This window comes from Rana temporaria, chromosome 11 (assembly GCF_905171775.1).
Source record: "Rana temporaria chromosome 11, aRanTem1.1, whole genome shotgun sequence".
In the NCBI taxonomy this organism is placed as follows: domain Eukaryota; kingdom Metazoa; phylum Chordata; class Amphibia; order Anura; family Ranidae; genus Rana; species Rana temporaria.
The window spans coordinates 42,676,697-42,696,037 of record NC_053499.1 but is presented as its reverse complement, the minus strand read 5'-3'; the positions used below and the strand labels follow the sequence as shown (position 1 = coordinate 42,696,037).

The 19,341-nt window shown below is 44.2% G+C and overlaps 2 long non-coding RNA genes across 3 annotated transcripts; both read left to right on the top strand.

Annotated features, from left to right (window-relative positions):
- Positions 1-364: 364 nt before the first annotated feature.
- On the top strand, positions 365-4,786 carry LOC120916883. Its single transcript, XR_005744110.1, has 2 exons — positions 365-486; positions 4,610-4,786. It is a non-coding gene; the product is annotated as an uncharacterized LOC120916883 (long non-coding RNA).
- A 549-nt stretch (positions 4,787-5,335) lies between these two features.
- On the top strand, positions 5,336-14,614 carry LOC120917269. Of its 2 annotated transcripts, XR_005744183.1 has the most exons (3): positions 5,336-5,350; positions 5,522-5,754; positions 14,358-14,614. It is a non-coding gene; the product is annotated as an uncharacterized LOC120917269 (long non-coding RNA). The 2 variants fall into 2 exon arrangements; XR_005744182.1 differs by lacking the exon at positions 5,336-5,350 and having other exon boundaries at positions 5,512-5,754.
- Positions 14,615-19,341: the final 4,727 nt, after the last annotated feature.

Sequence of the window (19,341 nt, the reverse complement as noted above, 5' to 3'; positions counted from 1 at the left end):
CCATACTTTATACAGCAATACGATTGCTGTGTAAAGTTAGGGCACCTAAAACGACGACTAACTTTGCGACGGGAAACTAGACTAGCGGCGAGGTAGCGAACGCGAAAATCCGTTGTGGATCGCCGTAACTCCTAATTTGCATATCCGACGCTGGTTTACGACGCAAACTCCCCCCAGCAGCGGCCGCGGTACTGCATTCTAAGATCCGACAGTGTAAAACAATTACACCTGTCGGATCTTAGGGATATCTATGCGTAACTGATTCTATGAATCAGTCGCATAGATAGAAACAGAGATACGACGGCGTATCAGGAGATACGCCGTTGTATCTCTTTTGTGAATCTGGCCCTATATATCTATCTATATGTAATCTCTCACACAATGAGTATGTTTGTCTTCACAGAACCAATGATTTATCTAAATCCATATTATCATAAAATAAAAGGGGAGCTGCAATGGTGAGGGGTGCACCACAACTGTTGTAAGGTTAGTTGGAGACCTCTAAATACTTGTATTTTATGTTATTTTATAATATTGCTCTGAAACCTTAGGTCCTCTGCCTAAATATGGAATGGGATCAGTGGTGGTAGAATGAGTGGCAGCAGTGGTGGGGGAATGGGATCAGTGGTGGTGGAGTGGGATAGGATGTGATAGGATGAGTGGCAGTAGTGGTGGGGGAATGGGATCAGTGGTGGTGGAGTGGTATGGGATGTGATAGGATGAGTTGCAGTAGTGGTGGGGGAATGGGATCAGTGGTGGTGGAGTGGGATAGGATGTGATAGGATGAGTGGCAGTAGTGGTGGGGGAATGGGATCAGTGGTGGTGGAGTGGTATGGGATGTGATAGGATGAGTTGCAGTAGTGGTGGGGGAATGGGATCAGTGGTGGTGGAGTGGTATGGGATGTGATAGGATGAGTGGCAGTAGTGGTGGGGGAATGGGATCAGTGGTGGTGGAGTGGTATGGGATGTGATAGGATGAGTTGCAGTAGTGGTGGGGGAATGGGATCAGTGGTGGTGGAGTGGGATAGGATGTGATAGGATGAGTTGCAGTAGTGGTGGGGGAATAGGATCAGTGGTGGTGGAGTGGGATAGGATGTATAGGATGAGTGGCAGTAGTGGTGGGGAAAAAGGATCAGTGGTGGTGGAGTGGGATAGGATGTGAAAGGATGAGTGGCAGTAGTGGTGGGGGAATGGGATCAGTGGTGGAGTGGGATAGGATGTGATAGGATGAGTGGCAGTAGTGGTGGGGGAATGGGACCAGTGGTGGTGGAGTGGGATAGGATGTGATAGGATGAGTGGCAGTAGTGGTGGGGAATGGGATCAGTGGTGGTGGAGTGGGATAGGATGTGATAGGATGAGTGGCAGTAGTGGTGGGGGAATGGGATCAGTGGTGGTGGAGTGGGATAGGATGTATAGGATGAGTGGCAGTAGTGGTGGGGGAATGGGATCAGTGGTGGTGGGATGGGATGGAATAGAATTAGGGGCAGCAGTGGTGGGGGAATGGGATCAGTGCAGGGGTCAAGTCCTGGAAAAAAGTAAGGGAACCCACCCAAGATCGCCCACCCTGAAAAATAGAAAAATAAAAAAGTGTGTGTGTGTGTATATATATATACAGTATCTTACAAGAGCGAGTACACCCCTCAAATTTGGACATTTTCATTTAGGGGCGTATTCCTGTTTGTTGCCAAAAGTTTAGACATTAATGGCTGTGTGTTGAGTTATTTTGAGGGGACAGCAAATTGACACTGTTATACAAGCTGTACACTCACTACATTACATTGTAGCAAAGTGTCATTTCTTCAGTGTTGTTGTCACATGAAAAGATAGAAAAAGATAAAATATTTTCAAAAATGTGAGGGGTGTACTCACTTTGAGATACTGTGTGTGTATATATATATATATATATATATATATATATATATATATATATATATATATATATATATATATATATATATATATACAATTGTAGGTGGAAGAGCTAAGAAGCAATATGATGCAGTATATACATTTTTTTTTTTTCAGAGCCATCATCTGTGTTGATAGCATACACAGCCTGGGGTAATGTACAAATCATGCTTTGATTTTCTTTCCCTCTCCACCAGCTGACCTTATTACAAGGCCTGAAACTAGGTGAATGCTGGTGACCTATAAAAGGCACACAAGCCACCATAGCTGACCTATTTAGATTAGCCTAATAAAGGTAAAGGTCACACAATCTCTTGGTTTAGAGAGTCTGTGACGGTTTTGTCAGTTTTATTTATTTTCCAGATTTTACACATTTCTAAATCTATATTTTATAAAAAATTTATGTCGTGCGACGTGGCTCCCGAACAAAATTGACGTCCTTTTTTTCCCACAAATAGAGCTTTCTTTTGGTGGTATTTGATCACCTCTGCGTTTTTTTTTTTTTTTTTTGCGCTCTAAACAAAAATAGAGCGTTTTTTTTAAAAAAAAAAGCAATTTTTTACTTTTTGCTATAATAAATATCCCCAAAAAATATAAATATAAAAAAAAAAATGTTTCCTCAGGCTGATACGTATTCTTCTACATATTTTTGGTAAAAAAAATCGCAATAAGCATTTATTGATTGGTTTGCACAAAAGTTATAACATCTAGAAAATAGAGGATAGTTTTATGGCATGTCTATTAATATTTTGTTTTGTTTACTAGTGATGACGGCGATCAGCGATTTTTATCGTGACTGCGACATGGCGGACACATCGGACACTTTTGACGCTATTTTTGGACCATTGTCATTTATACAGCGATTAGTGCTATAACAATGCACTGATTACTGTGTAAATGACACTGGCAGGGAAGGGGTTTACCACTAGGGGGTGAGGAAGGAGTTAAGTGTGTCCTAGGGAGTGATTCTAACTGTGTGGGGGCAGGGCTACAAGTGAAACGATACTGATCACTGCACCGATGACAGGGAGCAGAAGATCAGTGTCCTGTCACAAGGTTGAACAGGGAGATGCATTGTTTACACTGGCCTCTCCCCATTCTGTCGCTCCGTGACACGATCGCGGGACACTGGCAGACATCGAGTCCGCCGGTCCCACGGGCACGATCATGGAGCTCGTGGCAGGGGCATGCGCGTGCCTGCATGGTGCGAAATTCAAAGCAACGTATATATATGTTGGTTTGCACAGCCGTGCCATTCTGACGATGTATAAGTGCGGCAAGCGGTTAAATAAAATGACAAACATTTCCATAACTGCCTGCTCTGTGCAATGGTTTTGCACAGAGCAGCCCCGATCTTCCTCTTTTGGGGTCCCCTGCCGGTGCTCCAGTCCCCTCTTCTTAGATGGGTGCCCTTGCGGAAAGCCACTTTCCTGGAGGGACCTGTGCTTGCTTTCTCCTGAACCCTGCTGCTACATCCATTGACACAGACTGTTTCACATCATTTGATTGGCTGCTATCTGCCCAATGAGGAGGGAGACAGCTGCTCTCATGCACATTGCTGGATCGAATCGGGCTCGAAGGGTAAAAAGGGGAGGGTGCTGCAGCACAGAAGATTTTTCACCTTAATGCATTGAATACATTAAGGTGAAAAACCTTAAGGCTTTAGAACCACTTTAAACTGGCCATACTGTACATGTTCAGCAGCGACCAGTTGCATTTCGATCCATCTATGGGCAAGCTGATTGTACCCAAATCGATCCATTAATCGACTTGGGTCCAACCAGCCTGTCAGATTTTGGGCAATTACTGCCGGTAGCTACAGACTCGCTAGCAGTAATCATTGTATTCTGCCAGGCTGCCCACGCCCCTCCGTTTTGCAGAGACATTCCTCCATTAACCCTGAATGTGTTGATCGGGGAAATCAAGTAATTTTCTTTCTTCCACCTGTGGTGGAAGAAAAGAAGATCCAATCTTCTACGGGCTGCCTTAGACGCCATTCATACCTGCACTCTTTCTAAACTCACACAAAACTGCATGTTTTTGTGCACATTTACAAAACGTGCTAAAAACGCGCTAAAAACGCATGTTGCATTTGCAGCCCTATTTATTGGTAATGGCACCCCAAACATGGCAAGCAGATGCACATTTTGCCACGCACAAAAACAGGCAACAAACACAGTAAAACGCACAGTAAAAAACACGCAAACCGGAACATGGCAAAAAGAGCTACTTTATCTTGTGTGTAGAGCAGCCTGTTAAAATCAATAGGCTGTCCTAAGCATGTAATGTGAAAAAAAAAACGCATGTTTAAAATACACTAGTTGTGAACGCAGAATACAGCTGGTCATACGGTCTGCCAGTAAATACCTTATACAGCCCACTTCGTGTTTGTTTGGTCATTAGCCTAGGCTTCTGACAACATGCACCGCTCTCTCTCTCTCTTGTGAGAGTTTGCCAGGAAGAGAGGGGGGGATGAGTCATAAGAGGGCCAATGAGGGCAGCAGGGCTGGAGGTTAACCTCTGTGTAAACCCATGAAAGGACAAGAAGATCTAATAGATGGAAAGTTGAAAAAAAAATGACTGAAGTTCCAGTTTATTATTTTTCTGACTAAATAAAAAACAAATGGAAAGATTTACCAATTTTAGAGTGACCAGATTGCAGCATGCGTGGTAATAATTACTGTCACCATACTTCCTACAGGCGGCTTCGGAAGCATTTTCAGGCTGAAACAGATTGCTGCGGAAGAAGAAGAAGCTCCTATCAACAAAGCTTGGCAATAACCAGACCCCTCTGAGTGCTGGTATGAGGAGGAGGAGGAGGGATCCAGCAAGCCCAGGCACATGAAGCTCAGAATAAGAAACCACAATGACACAGAGACAAGAGACAAGAACAGGAACAGATAGTAGAAAAGAGTACGTGACAAAATGCAACAAAAATCAGAAAGAAGAAAAAGTGGAAGAAATGCTGTGGCATCCTGATCAGGGGAGTGACAGGTTGATGGATTGTCACAGCTGTCACACTACGCCAGCGCCGCACAAACTGCGCAGCAAGGGAACCTGAGGAAGAAGAAGACTTCATGTGCCAGATCAGAAGTCCCCAGAGAGCCCCTCTTACATCAGAGTCCTCAGAGAGACCCCCTTACATCAGGGTCCCCAGAGAGCCCCCCTTACATCAGGGTCCCCAGAGAGACCCCCTTACATCAGTGTCCCCAGAGAGCCCCCCTTACATCAGGGTCCTCAGAGAGACCCCCTTACATCAGTGTCCCCAGAGAGCCCCCCTTACATCAGGGTCCCCAGAGAGACCCCCTTACATCAGTGTCCCCAGAGAGCCCCCCTTACATCAGGGTCCCCAGAGAGACCCCCTTACATCAGGGTCCCCAGAGAGCCCCCCTTACATCAGGGTGCCCAGAGAGCCCCTCCTAAATATCAGCAGAGGATTGGGGTGAGTACAGAAAGTTTCCCTCTACTGTATGTACTAATGACATTACAGGAGGTGACACATATTTAAAGGGCTGATCCAGATCCCCACCCTTTTTTTTTTTATCCCCGCCCCAGTCTATATATATAGATCAATGTACGTGCTTATCTGAACGCTCCATTTTAACCATTACAGTACCGGTGTACAGATCACCAATAGGAAAGAGGCAGGAAGCCCCTCCCTCGTCGAAGCATAGTGGACTTTACACCTGACTCTGACATAGAGAGCAGCACCTGACACTTGCTGAGACTACAGCCATGGCACTATTCACAAGGACGATCGGCCTCCTGCGCCAAACAGTGAACCCTCGCATCACCAACAAGGCATGGGCGTCCCGGAAGACGAGCAATAATTCACTTTCGGCAATGGTAAGTCAAACAGTGGGACGCTAAAGCTTAATTAACGGGGGAAGCATGCTTAAAAAATGATACCTAATGCACACGATCATTTTAAATGACGTTTTTGAAGAACTACGTTTTTTTCACGCCGAAAAATGATCGTGTGTACGCGGCATAACTCACTTTCCAAAAAAATAATAATGTTTTATGTTTACGAAAAAGGTATTAAAATAATAATAATAATAATAATAATTTCTTTGGTAACATAATCACGTATTTGTAGTTGATTTATCTTTTACGTACCCGTACGAATTTCACAGCAAAACGCAGCACAATGCAAATAGGATACAATAAAGCAAACATGCCCTTTCCAGGGTATCAGGTTTCCGATGCTTTGTAGAAAATAAGCCTTTGGGTATCACGTCGCGCGTCAATACTAAGCGAAGTCTGTCGGGTTGAAAATAAACGCACGTCGCCTAATTCAACCAATCTAAAAAAAAGTTCTATGGGCTTCGAAATACGTTTTTTTTATTTATTTCCTCATTGCACAATTATGATAAGAAGGGCGGTTGCAAAACGAGACGAAGTTCACAAGACGAAGGCAAAAAATACGACTTGGCCGCGGGCGTACACGAAGGCGCTATAAGTCGCACACCTGTTTCCTGGAAAGGCTGAGTCACGATTATCCCATAGGACTAAGCTACAGCTGTCTACGAATACGTCCGCAGTCAGTGCACAACTGCATTTTATAGAGTGTGAAAGAGAATCGTATTATCCATACATCTGTTCATACTCACCCCCTCAATCCCCCCCCCTTGCCCCCCCACCCACACCCCCCACCCACAGGGCTCCCCTTCACATATGTTATAATTTACTGGTGAGCTTGGCAGGCATTCATTCATCATACATCCTCATTCTAATACTCGCAGCATGCAGCCCCCTTACCCCTCCCTCATCAAGGGTTCTGTTAATATTCCACTGAAAGGGGGCGGAAGCGGCACGAGGCTAGCGACCTTGGGAAATGTCCCCGGTCACTAGACAGAGGCCTGCAACTCCCAGAGGACACAGCGGTCACTTAGATCCGACTTGGCGTGTGCGCTCTTAGAGAAATATAAAATAAAATCAATTCACTTTAATAGCAAAATCCATGTAATCTGTATTCATGATGGAAAGAGCAATACAATCTACTTACCCCGAGTTATAAGGAAAGTTCAGATTATAATGGTCTTTATTTAACCACTTAGGACCCGGACCTTTAGGCAGCTAAAGGACCCGGCCAGTTTTTGCGATTTGGCACTGCGTCGCTTTAAGGCTGCATTCACACCTCGGCGTACAAAATCGCAGCGTTTTGTCCCGCGAATTGCGGCGACAAATAGCAGCGTTTTGTACCGCGATTTGCGGCGAAAAAACGCCGCGATTGTGAATGCAGCCTTCACCCCCTCTATGGAGATGGTTCACATCTCCTATGCCGAACGCCGAAAGTCGCCTGAAAAAAAGGTCCGAGACTTTTTTTCAGGCGGCAGGCGTACGGCGTTCGGCGTGGAGATGTGAACCATCTCCATAGAGGTGCATGTTAAATCATCCCTCTGGCGTCTCGGGGCTGCAGCGGTGTCGCACTAAAGGCGTATATACGCCTAGGTGTGAACTGACAATTGCGCGGTCGTGCGACGTGGCTCCCAAACAAAATTGGCGTCCTTTTTTCCCCACAAATAGAGCTTTCTTTTGGTGGTATTTGATCACCTCTGCGGTTTTTATTTTTTGCACTATAAACAAAAATAGAGCGACAATTTTGAAAAAAATGCAATATTTTTTACTTTTTTTCTATAATAAATATCCCCCAAAAATATATAAAACATTATTTTTTTTCCTCAGTTTAGGCCGATATGTATTCTTCTACCTATTTTTGGTAAAAAAAAAATCACAATAAGCGCGTATAGATTGGTTTGCGCACGATTTATAGCGTTTACAAAAAAGGGGATAGTTTTATTGCATTTTTATAAAAAAAAAAATTTTTACTACTAATGGCGGCGATCAGCGATTTTTTTCGTGACTGCGACATTATGGCGGACACTTCGGACAATTTTGACACATTTTTGGGACCATTGTCATTTTCACAGCAAAAAATGCATCAAAAATGCATTGTTTACTGTGAAAATGACAATTGCAGTTTGGGAGTTCACCACAAGGGGGCGCTGATGGGGTTATGTGTGACCTCATTTGTGTTTACAACTGTAGGGGGGTGGGGCTGTAGGTGTGACATCATCGATTGTGTTTCCCTATAAAAGGGAACACACGATCGATGACAGCGCCACAGTGAAGAACGGGGAAGCTGTGTTTACACACAGCTCTCCACGTGCTTCAGCTCCGGGGACCGATCGTGGGACTCCAGCGGTGATCGGGTCTGCCAGTCCCGCGGCCACGGCTGGGCTTAAAGAGCCACGTACATGTACGTGGATGTGCCCAGCCATGCCATTCTGCCAACGTATATCGGCGTGAAGGGGTCCTTAAGTGGTTAAACGATGCAGTGTGTAGTATGCTGCAGTCTCATATAAGGATTGTGGTTGGGGGGCGGGGGTACAAATAGGCAGTTGAGACACATTTTTACCACCCTCTCCTTGCTTCACTTGTAAAAGCAGATGGGAATTATTTACGAAAGGCAAATCCACTTTGCACTGCAAGTGCAAAGTGCACTTGAAATTGCACTAAAAGTGCACTTGGAAGTGCAGTAGCTGTAGATCTGAGGGGGGCATACAAGAAAAATAAAAAACAGCATTTTAGCTTGCACATGGTTAGATGATAAAATCAGCAGAGCTTCCCCTCATTTCAGCTCTACAACTCAGATTTACAGCAACTGCACTTCCATGTGCACTTTCAGTGCAATTTCAAGTGCATTTTGCATTTGTAGTTTGCACTTGTAGTGCAAAGTGGATTTGCCTTTCGTAAATAACCCCCATAAAGTAGCAAAAATGCCAGCATTAGGATTGTTCTCAAAAGGGGCGGTTGGATCTGTAAGATTAGATGTGCAGCACATCCCCCCCCCCCCTTTACATTAGATGTGAAGAACCTCCCCACCATCAGAAGTTGAGTCCCCCACTCTCCCTTACATCACAGTGCACCCCCCTTTCCTTATGCTGCTGCTGTGAAGAAGCTGGATGCATTGCTTGAAAGCAGAAAGTACAGGGTCTGGAGGAGGACCAGAGGAGGGCTGGAGCTCTCACGCAGCTGCAGGAGAGGTGCGAGGGCCACATGAAATGGCCTGGAGGGCCGGATTTGGCCCACGGGCCTTGGGTTTGACACCTGTGATCTAGGCTTACCTGTAGGTAAAAGTGGTTGTACAGGGTGTACAACCGCTTTAAAAGAACGGCGCCGAATGTGCTAGGTTCGCAATCAGGGGTCTCCAAACCTTCTAAACAAATGGTCAGTTTACTGTTCTTCAGACTATGAAAGGGGCCAGACTGTGGCCATTGGGAATTGATCATTGTTGATGCCATTGGGAGGAATTGTGCCCCATCATTACCATTATTGGTAGGAATTGTGCCCCATCATTGGTAGGAATTGTGCCCCATCATTGGTAGGAATTGTGCCCTATCATTACCATCATTGGTAGGAATTGTGCCCCATCATTGGTAGGAATTGTGCCCCATCATTGGTAGGAATTGTGCCCTATCATTACCATCATTGGTAGGAATTGTGCCCCATCATTGGTAGGAATTGTGCCCCATCATTGCCATCATTGGTAGGAATTATGCCCCATCATTACCATCATTGGTTGGAATTGTGCCCCATCATTACCATCATTGGTTGGAATTGTGCCCCATCATTACCATCATTGGTTGGAATTGTGCCGGATCATTACCGTCAATGGTAGAAATTGTGCCCCATCATTGTCATCATTGGTAGGAATTGTGCCCCATCATTACCATCATTGGTAGGAATTGTGCCCCATCATTGGTAGGAATTGTGCCCCATCATTGGTAGGAATTGTGCCCCGTCATTGGGAGGCATTGTGCCCCGTCGTTGCCATCATTGATAGGAATTGTGCCCCATCATTACCATCTTTGGGAGGAATTGTGCCCCATCATTGGTAGGAATTGTGCCCCATCATTGGTAGGAATTGTACCCCATCATTACGAGGAATTGTGCCCCATCATTGGTAGGAATTGTGCCCCATCATTACCATAATTGGGAGGAATTGTACCCCATCATTGGTAGGAATTGTGCCCCATCATTGGTAGGAATTGTGCCCCATCATTACCATCATTGGGAGGAATTGTGCCCCATCATTGGTAGGAATTGTGCCCCATCATTACCATCATTGGGAGGAATTGTACCCCATCATTGGTAGGAATTGTACCCCATCATTGGTAGGAATTGTGCCCCATCATTGGTAGGAATTGTGCCCCATCATTGGTAGGAATTGTACCCCATCATTACGAGGAATTGTGCCCCATCATTGGTAGGAATTGTGCCCCATCATTACCATAATTGGGAGGAATTGTACCCCATCATTGGTAGGAATTGTGCCCCATCATTGGTAGGAATTGTGCCCCATCATTACCATCATTGGGAGGAATTGTGCCCCATCATTGGTAGGAATTGTGCCCCATCATTACCATCATTGGGAGGAATTGTACCCCATCATTGGTAGGAATTGTACCCCATCATTGGTAGGAATTGTGCCCCATCATTGGTAGGAATTGTGCCCCATCATTGGTAGGAATTGTACCCCATCATTACGAGGAATTGTGCCCCATCATTGGTAGGAATTGTGCCCCATCATTACCATAATTGGGAGGAATTGTACCCCATCATTGGTAGGAATTGTGCCCCATCATTACCATCATTGGGAGGAATTGTACCCCATCATTGGTAGGAATTGTACCCCATCATTGGTAGGAATTGTGCCCCATCATTGGTAGGAATTGTGCCCCATCATTGGTAGGAATTGTACCCCATCATTACGAGGAATTGTGCCCCATCATTGGTAGGAATTGTGCCCCATCATTACCATCATTGGGAGGAATTGTGCCCCATCATTGGTAGGAATTGTACCCCATCATTGGTAGGAATTGTGCCCCATCATTGGTAGGAATTGTGCCCCATCATTGGTAGGAATTGTGCCCCATCATTGGTAGGAATTGTGCCCCATCATTGGTAGGAATTGTGCCCCATCATTGGTAGGAATTGTGCCCCATCATTGGTAGGAATTGTACCCCATCATTACGAGGAATTGTGCCCCATCATTGGTAGGAATTGTGCCCCATCATTACCATAATTGGGAGGAATTGTACCCCATCATTGGTAGGAATTGTGCCCCATCATTGGTAGGAATTGTGCCCCATCATTAGAGGGGAATTGTGGCCTTCCTCGGTGTCAGTGAATAAAACAGTGCCCCAAGAGCCAGATGCAAGCGAAGGGCCGCCGTTGGAGACCACTGGTTTGATCAAACCACATACTGATCAGTGTGTGACCATTTTTAGATGAACTTGCAGATTTAGAGCGACTTGACTAACACATGAAAGCTGAGCTCCAGGCATTTACAGCAACTGCATTTTTCCTTTCAGGAAGGTTACATTACAGGACTATAAACTGGTCATTGTAAGCACCCCTGTCAGTGGTAAACAGTTTGTCTCATCCCTCTAATCTCACTTTATCTGGACAGCTCGTTTTGTTAACCACTTGACCTCTGGAAGATTTACACCACATACCCAGGGCCGCTATCGGGAATTATGGGGCCCCTTACACAGCTTCAGGCATGGGCTGTCCTGGAGCAGCTGCCTGAAAATTAAGGGGGGGAGGGGGGCTGCCGCAAATTGAGAAGCGGGGGGGGGCCCCTTTACAAAAAAAAGAAGAAATAAAGAAAAATATATATAAAAAAGGGTGGGTAGCCATCCGGGGCCATGGGGACCTATGGGCCCTTTAATAAAAAGAAAAAAAGAAATAAAAAATATATATATATATTTTTTTTAAAAGGGGGGGGGGGGGTTGCTATCTGGGGCCCTGGAGATCTCTGGGCCCTTTAATAAAAAAAAAAAAAATATATATATATATATATATATATATACACACACACAAATTATATATATTTTTTTTATAAAAATAAATTACAAAAAATTTTTATAAAAAAATAAAGAAACCTCTGGGCCCTTTAAGGAAAAAAAATATATATATATATATATATATATATATATATATATATATATATAAAAATAAAAAAAATATTTATAAAAAAAAAGGGGAGTTGCCATCCAGGGCCCTTTAATAATAATAATAAAAAAATATATAAACAAAAAAAAAAAATTATAAAAAAATAAAAAAAAGGGGGTTTGCCACATGGGGCCCTGGGGACCTCTGAGCCCTTTAATAAAAAAAATATATTTTTTAAAGGGGGTTGCCATGCGGGCCCCTCACAGGTGTACTGCCTGTACCCCCCTCATGGCAGACCTGCACATACCTTTCTATATTATATTTCGTTTTTTTTGCATATATTTGTCTGATTTTCTCTTTAGACCAGCAGTTTGTGTTTAGAGTACAGAACATATACCGTACTTGTAGCCATAAATCAATGATGGAGAACGGATTTCCTCAGAGATATGACCATATTCACTGAACAGGAAAGAAATGATGCGTTTCCTGCTCAAACCACTTGTAAAACCGAAGATGTTTTTTAGCTACATTGCTCACTAGTAAATCTAATGTGCGTTGGAAAAGGAAAGAAGCAATCCATTATTTACTATAGGTCGGTGCTTCTCAACTCCAGTCCTCAAGGCGCCCCAACAGGTCATGTTTTCTGTTTCTCCAGTATTTTGCACAGGTGATTTGATCAGTTTCACTGCCTTAGTAATTGCCAAAGCCGTTTAATCTGAGGGAAATCCTGAAAACATGACCTGTTGGGGCGCCTTGAGGACTGGAGTTGAGAAACATTGTAATAGGTAACATATAAAAAAAAGTATATAAGAGGTGTAGAATTGTCTGCCTCTACCAAAGACAGTATGCAGAAACAACTTGCGCCCTTAGTTGCGGCGGCGTAACGTATGTGTGTCGGCGTAAGCCCGCCTAATTCAAATGGGGATGATGTGGGCGTGTTTTATGTATATTAACTGTGACCCCGCGTATTTGACGTTTTTTACGAACGGCGCATGCGCCCTTCGTGAAAAAATCCCAGTGCGCATGCTCGAAATTACGCCGCAAGTCGTCATTACTTTAGACGTGTGCGTAACTTACGTACAGCCCTATTCGCAAATGACTTACACAAACAAACGTACAATTTTCAAAACTCGAAGCTGGCCCGATGTCCATACTTAACATAGTATACGCCTCATATAGCAGGGGTAACTTTACGCCAAAAAAAGCCTAACGTAAACGACGTAAAAAAATGCGCCGGCCGGACGTACGTTTCTGAATCGTCGTATCTACCTCAATAGCATATTCATCGCGTAACTATACGGAAGCGCCACCTAGCGGCCAGCGTAAATATGCAGCCTAAGATACGACGGTGTAAGACACTTACGCCGGTCGGATCTTAGGGAAATCTATGCGTAACTGATTTTCTGAATCAGTCGCATAGATACGATGGCCCGCACTCAGAGATACGACGGCGTATCCGGAGATACGCCATCGTATCTCCTTTCTGAATCCGGGCCCCCGTTTTTAATGTCTTTGGTAGAGGGAGACATTTCTACACCCCCTATACACTTGGTGTATGTTGCCCATAGTAACTAATAGATTGCTTATTTTATTTTGACTCGTGGTTGAAGGGAAGAAAACTGCATAATCAAAGGCTTGCTTAAGGTAGTTGTACTTAACCACTTAAGGACCGCCGCACAACGATATAGGTCGGCAGAATGGCACGGCTGGGCACAAGGGGGCGTACATGTACGTCCCCTTTAAGAACCCAGCCATGGGTCATGAGTGCACCGACGCTAGCACGCTCGCGATTCAGTCCGAAGCTCCGTGACCGCGGCTGCAGGACCCACGGACCCGATCGCCGCCGGTGTCCCGCGATCGGGTCACAGGAGCTGAAGAACGGAGAGAGGTGAGTGTAAAAAAACCTTCCCCGTTCTTCTCTGTGGCAGTGATCGTCTGTTCCCTGTCATAGGGAACGACGATCAGTGACGTCACACATCCAGCCACGCCCCCCTACAGTAAGAAATACACAAGGTCACACTTAATCCCTACAGCACCTCCTAGTGGTTAACCCCATCACTGCCACTACCATTGTCATTTTCACAGTAATCAGTGAATTTTTATAGAACTTTTCGCTGTGAAAATGACAATTGTCCCAAAAATGTGTCAAAAGTATCCGCCATAATGTTGTAGTTCGCCGCTGAAAAATCGCTGATCACCGCCATTACTAGTAAAAAAAAAAAAATATTAATAAAAATGCCATAAAACGGGTGTTTTTCAAAGTGATTCCTCAACAAAATAAAGCATGGATGGATGAGTTCTCCTTGAATAATAAAAATTAATTAAATATAATTTTTGGTTTGTGGTGCGCAGGTACAGTTAATCGCCACTATCCAATTATACTTGCATTCCCAATACACTGTATTTCTTGATTACACGTGCAAATCTCTGATTGACAGTGAAAACTGTAGAACTAAACCATCTGTCTACCTTGTATCTTTTTTTAGGACCAAGCCATTGGACTGGTTGCATTTTTCTCAGTATTCTTGATTCCATCTGGATGGGTCCTGGCAAACATGGACCACTACAAAGGCAGACCGGAACAGTAAACAGTTTGCCTGAACTCTTTGGACAAGGCTATGGACTGAAGGTGGACCAGATATCAGCACAAAGTTGTGTCACCTGCTGAGTTGGTGGAACTACTCCATGGAGTGTGCTGTCTTTACTGCTTATTTTTATACTTAATAAAACTATTTTAAACCTGTTTCTTTTGTATAAAAGTGTGTGTGTTGTGTGGGAAGAAGAGATTTATATGCAGGGATCTTCATGTGATTGGTTATACTCCGCTAGCTATTTATACACAACCAGCAAAAATATATATTTATATATATATATATATATATATATATATATATATAACACAGCACCACCTAGTGGCCATCAGCAATGGATGCGATGCAGGGTAGACTGGTCTCATATTTTTGTATGATTTTTTGAGTAGCTTGCTGTAGGATGCTGACAAGGAAAGGTAGCCACACAGGAATGCTGGACCATTTCAAATGGGTGTTCCAGGAATCTGTTTTTGACTTGTGATTAAAAGATCAAAAACGGATAGTACTATATCCCTGCAAGTAGATGTCTGTCTGTCTATATCAGGGGGGGGGGGGGGGGGAACCTTTTTACTGCCAAGGGCCATTTGGATTTTTGTAACATCATTCGGGAGCCGTACAAAATGATCAACTTAAAAATTAGCCTGTTATATTTGGTCAAACATTTAATAGTGCAGACCTCACACAGTAACCCCCCACAGTAGTGCAGACCTCAGACAGCAACACCCACAGTAGTGCAGACCTCAGACAGCAACACCCACAGTAGTGCAGACCTCAGACAGCAACCCCCCCCCCCCCCCCCCCCCCCCAATAGTGCAGACCTCAGACAGCAACCCCCCCAATGGTGCAGACCTCAGACAGCGGCGTGTGTTTCCCTTGAGCGCGGGCTCCTCCTCCTCTGTGGGTGTGAACAGAGAGGAGGGCCGCTGCCGGGTATACCAAGATGGCCGCCGCTCCGGAGCTAGGCCGAAGCCGGGGACTTTCCTAGGCCGAGGCTTTGGAGCAGATCACGGGGTGTGCCGATCCAAACGGTGTGACCCGTTCGGACCATGGATCGGTGACGATCCGTTGCACCCCTAGTCAGAAGGAGCCAGAACTACAAGGTAAACATCGGCTCCTTCTGACAGCTCCGCAGACACACACTCAGCGGCACGGGGGGGGGGGGGGGATTTCGGATGGAATGATTTTGCAGGCCGCAGGTTCCCCACCCCTGGTCTATATCCTTCCACCTTCATGTTTATCAGAGCGAGTGCAATAGGTTTTACCGACCATTATATGGGCAGATATAGGTGAACACATGTACACTTACATCCGGCCACTCCTAAGAATTAGACGGCTACCTTCTCCTTCCATTACAAGACAATTGTTCTGACCTGACCCAGCAGGGATCAGTCTAAGATCCCTCTCACCAAGGAGAGGGTGCCCATGTGAAAGGGGCCTTAAACTGCTCTGAAGCTTAAGTAAAGCCTTACAACGAATTTTACCTACAGGTAAGCCTAGATTAAGGCTTACCTGTAGGTGCTTGAAATATCTCCCAAACCTCCTCGGTTTAGGAGATATTTACGAAAATGACGTGCGCCAATGTCTACTGCGCGGGTGCACTTTAGCAACGCCACTACTTAAGGAGGCCATCCTGTGACTTCGTCATTGCGGCTTCGACCAATCACATCGCTGGAGCCGTGAGATGTCGGCCGCCCGAGTGGTGTAAAAGGACGGCTGCGGGGGGGGGGGGGGCGGGGGCTTTGGTTTTGATCTCAGGTGAGTATTACACACTGAGCTAGTATGCTATGCATACTAGCTCATTATGCCTTTGTCTTGCAGGTGGTGTTTTTTTTTTTTTGTAAAAGTGGGTTTACTTCCTCTTTAAGCCAATGGTGTCACCCACTCTCCCCATATGGGGGCAAACTGTGACAGGAGCAGGATAACAACACCTAGCCTCAGGGTAAAATGCATGCAGTGTGTTTTCCATGTATTCCAATGGCTCTAGTTCACACCATGCATGGTGTGAACTAGAGCCATTGGAATACATGGAAAACACTGTGCATGCATTTTTAGTGCAGAAAAACTGTGTCTGGTGTGAACTGGCCCGTAAAGAGTAACAAGTGTTATGAAGAACAGAACCAAGAAGGTGAACACTTTCATTATTCTTAAAGGGGTTGTAAAGGTTTGTTTTTTATTTTCTAAATAGGTTCCTTTAAGCTAGTGCATTGTATGTTCACTTACCCTTTCCTTCCCTTCTAAATGTTTTTTCTTTCTTTGTTTCAATTTCTCACTTCCTGTTCCTCCTCAGTAAGCTGTTCTATTGACTTTCCACTGCTCAGATGACGGTGGAAAGCTTACTGAAGAGAAACAGGAAGTGAGAAATTCAAACAAAGAAAAAAAAAAAACATTTACGGTATAAGGGAAATCGAAGGAAAAGGTAAGTGAACCAACAATGCACTAACTTAAAGGAACCAATTTAGAAAATAAAAGCCGAACCTTTACAACCCCTTTAAGTCACAGTTCACGCTACCCATCATCCTCTATAATAAAACCAAAAGTTTCATAACTAACCCGTGCAAGAGAATTTCTCGATGTTTCAGCCCTGGTTCACACTGGGTACGATTTGGAACGATTTGAGATGCGATTTGACATGTCAAATCGCATCTCAAATCGGCGGCAATTGTCGGCAATGGCACTGTTCTAATCAGTGCGACGCCGCATCTGCGATTTCAAAAAGTAGTTCCTGTACTACTTTTTGCGATTTTGGGCCGCGATTTACATTAAATCGCGGTAAATTTTTGAATTCGCAGCAGTGTGAACCTAGGCGTAAAAAGAGAAGGGAAGGAGGAAAGAACAGAGACAAAAGTAGGAGAAAGGTAGAAGAGAGAACATGGGGACAAACGCTTGAGTTGTTACCCGCAGTGAGCAATACGATTCCTTGTTTATTATCCCAAAGAATATCAGGTGCAACCTAATTAGCTGCTGTGGGAAACAACTTCATATAATTATCTCTCTTTGCCGCTGTTTTTAGCAATAGTTTACACAGGGATATAAAAAAATAAAGAGATTTCCTGTCTTCTGGCGTACAGCCAAACACCTAGGATTTAAGCCGTACCACATTTATTTTATCTCAATAGAGCTCTTGCAGGAAGTGCCTTCTGTATTGCTTCTCCAGTCAGCATATTCCCTACAGATCTAATGAGATGAAGCTAACAGACCACTTTAAAGGGGAAAAAAAAAAATATATGTTTTCCCTAAATGCTGAGCACTGCAGACCACGTTAGCTCTGAGGAAAGGGGTACGCCCCCGAAACGCGTCAGCTTTTACATCTATCGATTGGTTCAAACGATTATTCGTGTTCCACAGACGGTGCTGGACATCTGCTGTACTCACTTTTAAAGCCTGTTTTTAACTCCAATTTTGTGAGTATAACCATTGATTTTACTATTGGAATAAATATTTTTTATCAGTATCACACGAGGTCGGTGCGCCCTCCGCTCTCTTTCTTCTCTACTAGCTCATTGGGCCTTCGTCTTGCAGGGTGCTTAGAGAGAAAAAAGAAAAAAAAAAGAAAAGGGTTTACTTCCACCTTTAACCCAGGCCGTGCTGCAAAGGGAGTCCATCAGTGGAGTAATAGAACATGGACAGGTGTTCACACTGGAACTTCATAGGTCTGTATTACTGCTCACACTGGGCAGATAATCATCTATTCAAACCCAAATTTATCCTTTGAGTGAAGGTAACAGTCTTATAAAATGATTGTTAGGGCCAGGGTAAAGGATGTTTTCCTTTACAAAAAATAAATTCACATTTTTTTTGTAGGTAAAATAAGCATATGTTTTTGTGTTTGGGACCTATAAAAGCAGTGGTCATCAATCCTGTCCTCAGAGCCCACCAACAGGCCAGATTTTATGTATTACGGTACTTTGGGGAGATGCAGACTAGAATACTGCAATCACTGAGCAGCAAATGAGATCACCTGTGATGCATTTCAGTTATCTTGCAAACCTGGCCTGTTAGTGGGCCCTGAAGACAGGGTTGATGACCACTGCTATAAAGCATTGCACCCACGGTCCTGCAGACTGTTTGTGTAGCTTCATCGAGAACAAGTTGACACCCACAAAGGCTGTCGGTACTTGTAGTTTTCACATTCACAGAACACAACAAATTAACCGCTTGCCGACCGCCGCATGTACGTCCACAGAATGGCACGTACATGTACGTTCCCGCGGGTCCGATCCCGGACGAGGGTGCAGCTATTCATTTATAGCCGCCCCCTCGCGATCGCTCCCCGGAGCTGAAGAACGGGGAGAGACGTATGTAAACACGGCTTCCCCGTGCTTCACTGTGGCGGCGCATCGATCGTGTGATCCCCTTTATAGGGAGACACAATCGATGATGTCAGACCTACAGCCACACCCCCCTACAGTTGTAAACACACACTAGGTGAAGCCTAACACTTTCAGCGCCCCCTGTGGTTAACTCCCAAACTGCAACTGTCATTTTCACAATAAAGAATCCATTTTAATGCATTTTTTGCTGTGAAAATGACAATGGTCCCAAAAATGTGTCAAAAATGTGTCAAAATTGTCCGCCATAATGTCGCAGTCACGAAAAAAATCGCCGCCATTAGTAGTAAAAAGAAAAAAATAATTAATAAAAATATCCCCTATTTTGTAAACGCTATAAATTTTGCGCAAACCAATCGATAAACGCTTATGTAGAATACGTATCGGCCTAAACTGAGGAAATTTTTTATATATATATATATATATATATATATATATATATATATATATATATATATATATATATATATATATATATATATATATATATATATATAGTTTTTGGGGGATATTTATTACAGCAAAAAGTAAAAAATATTGAATTTTTTTCA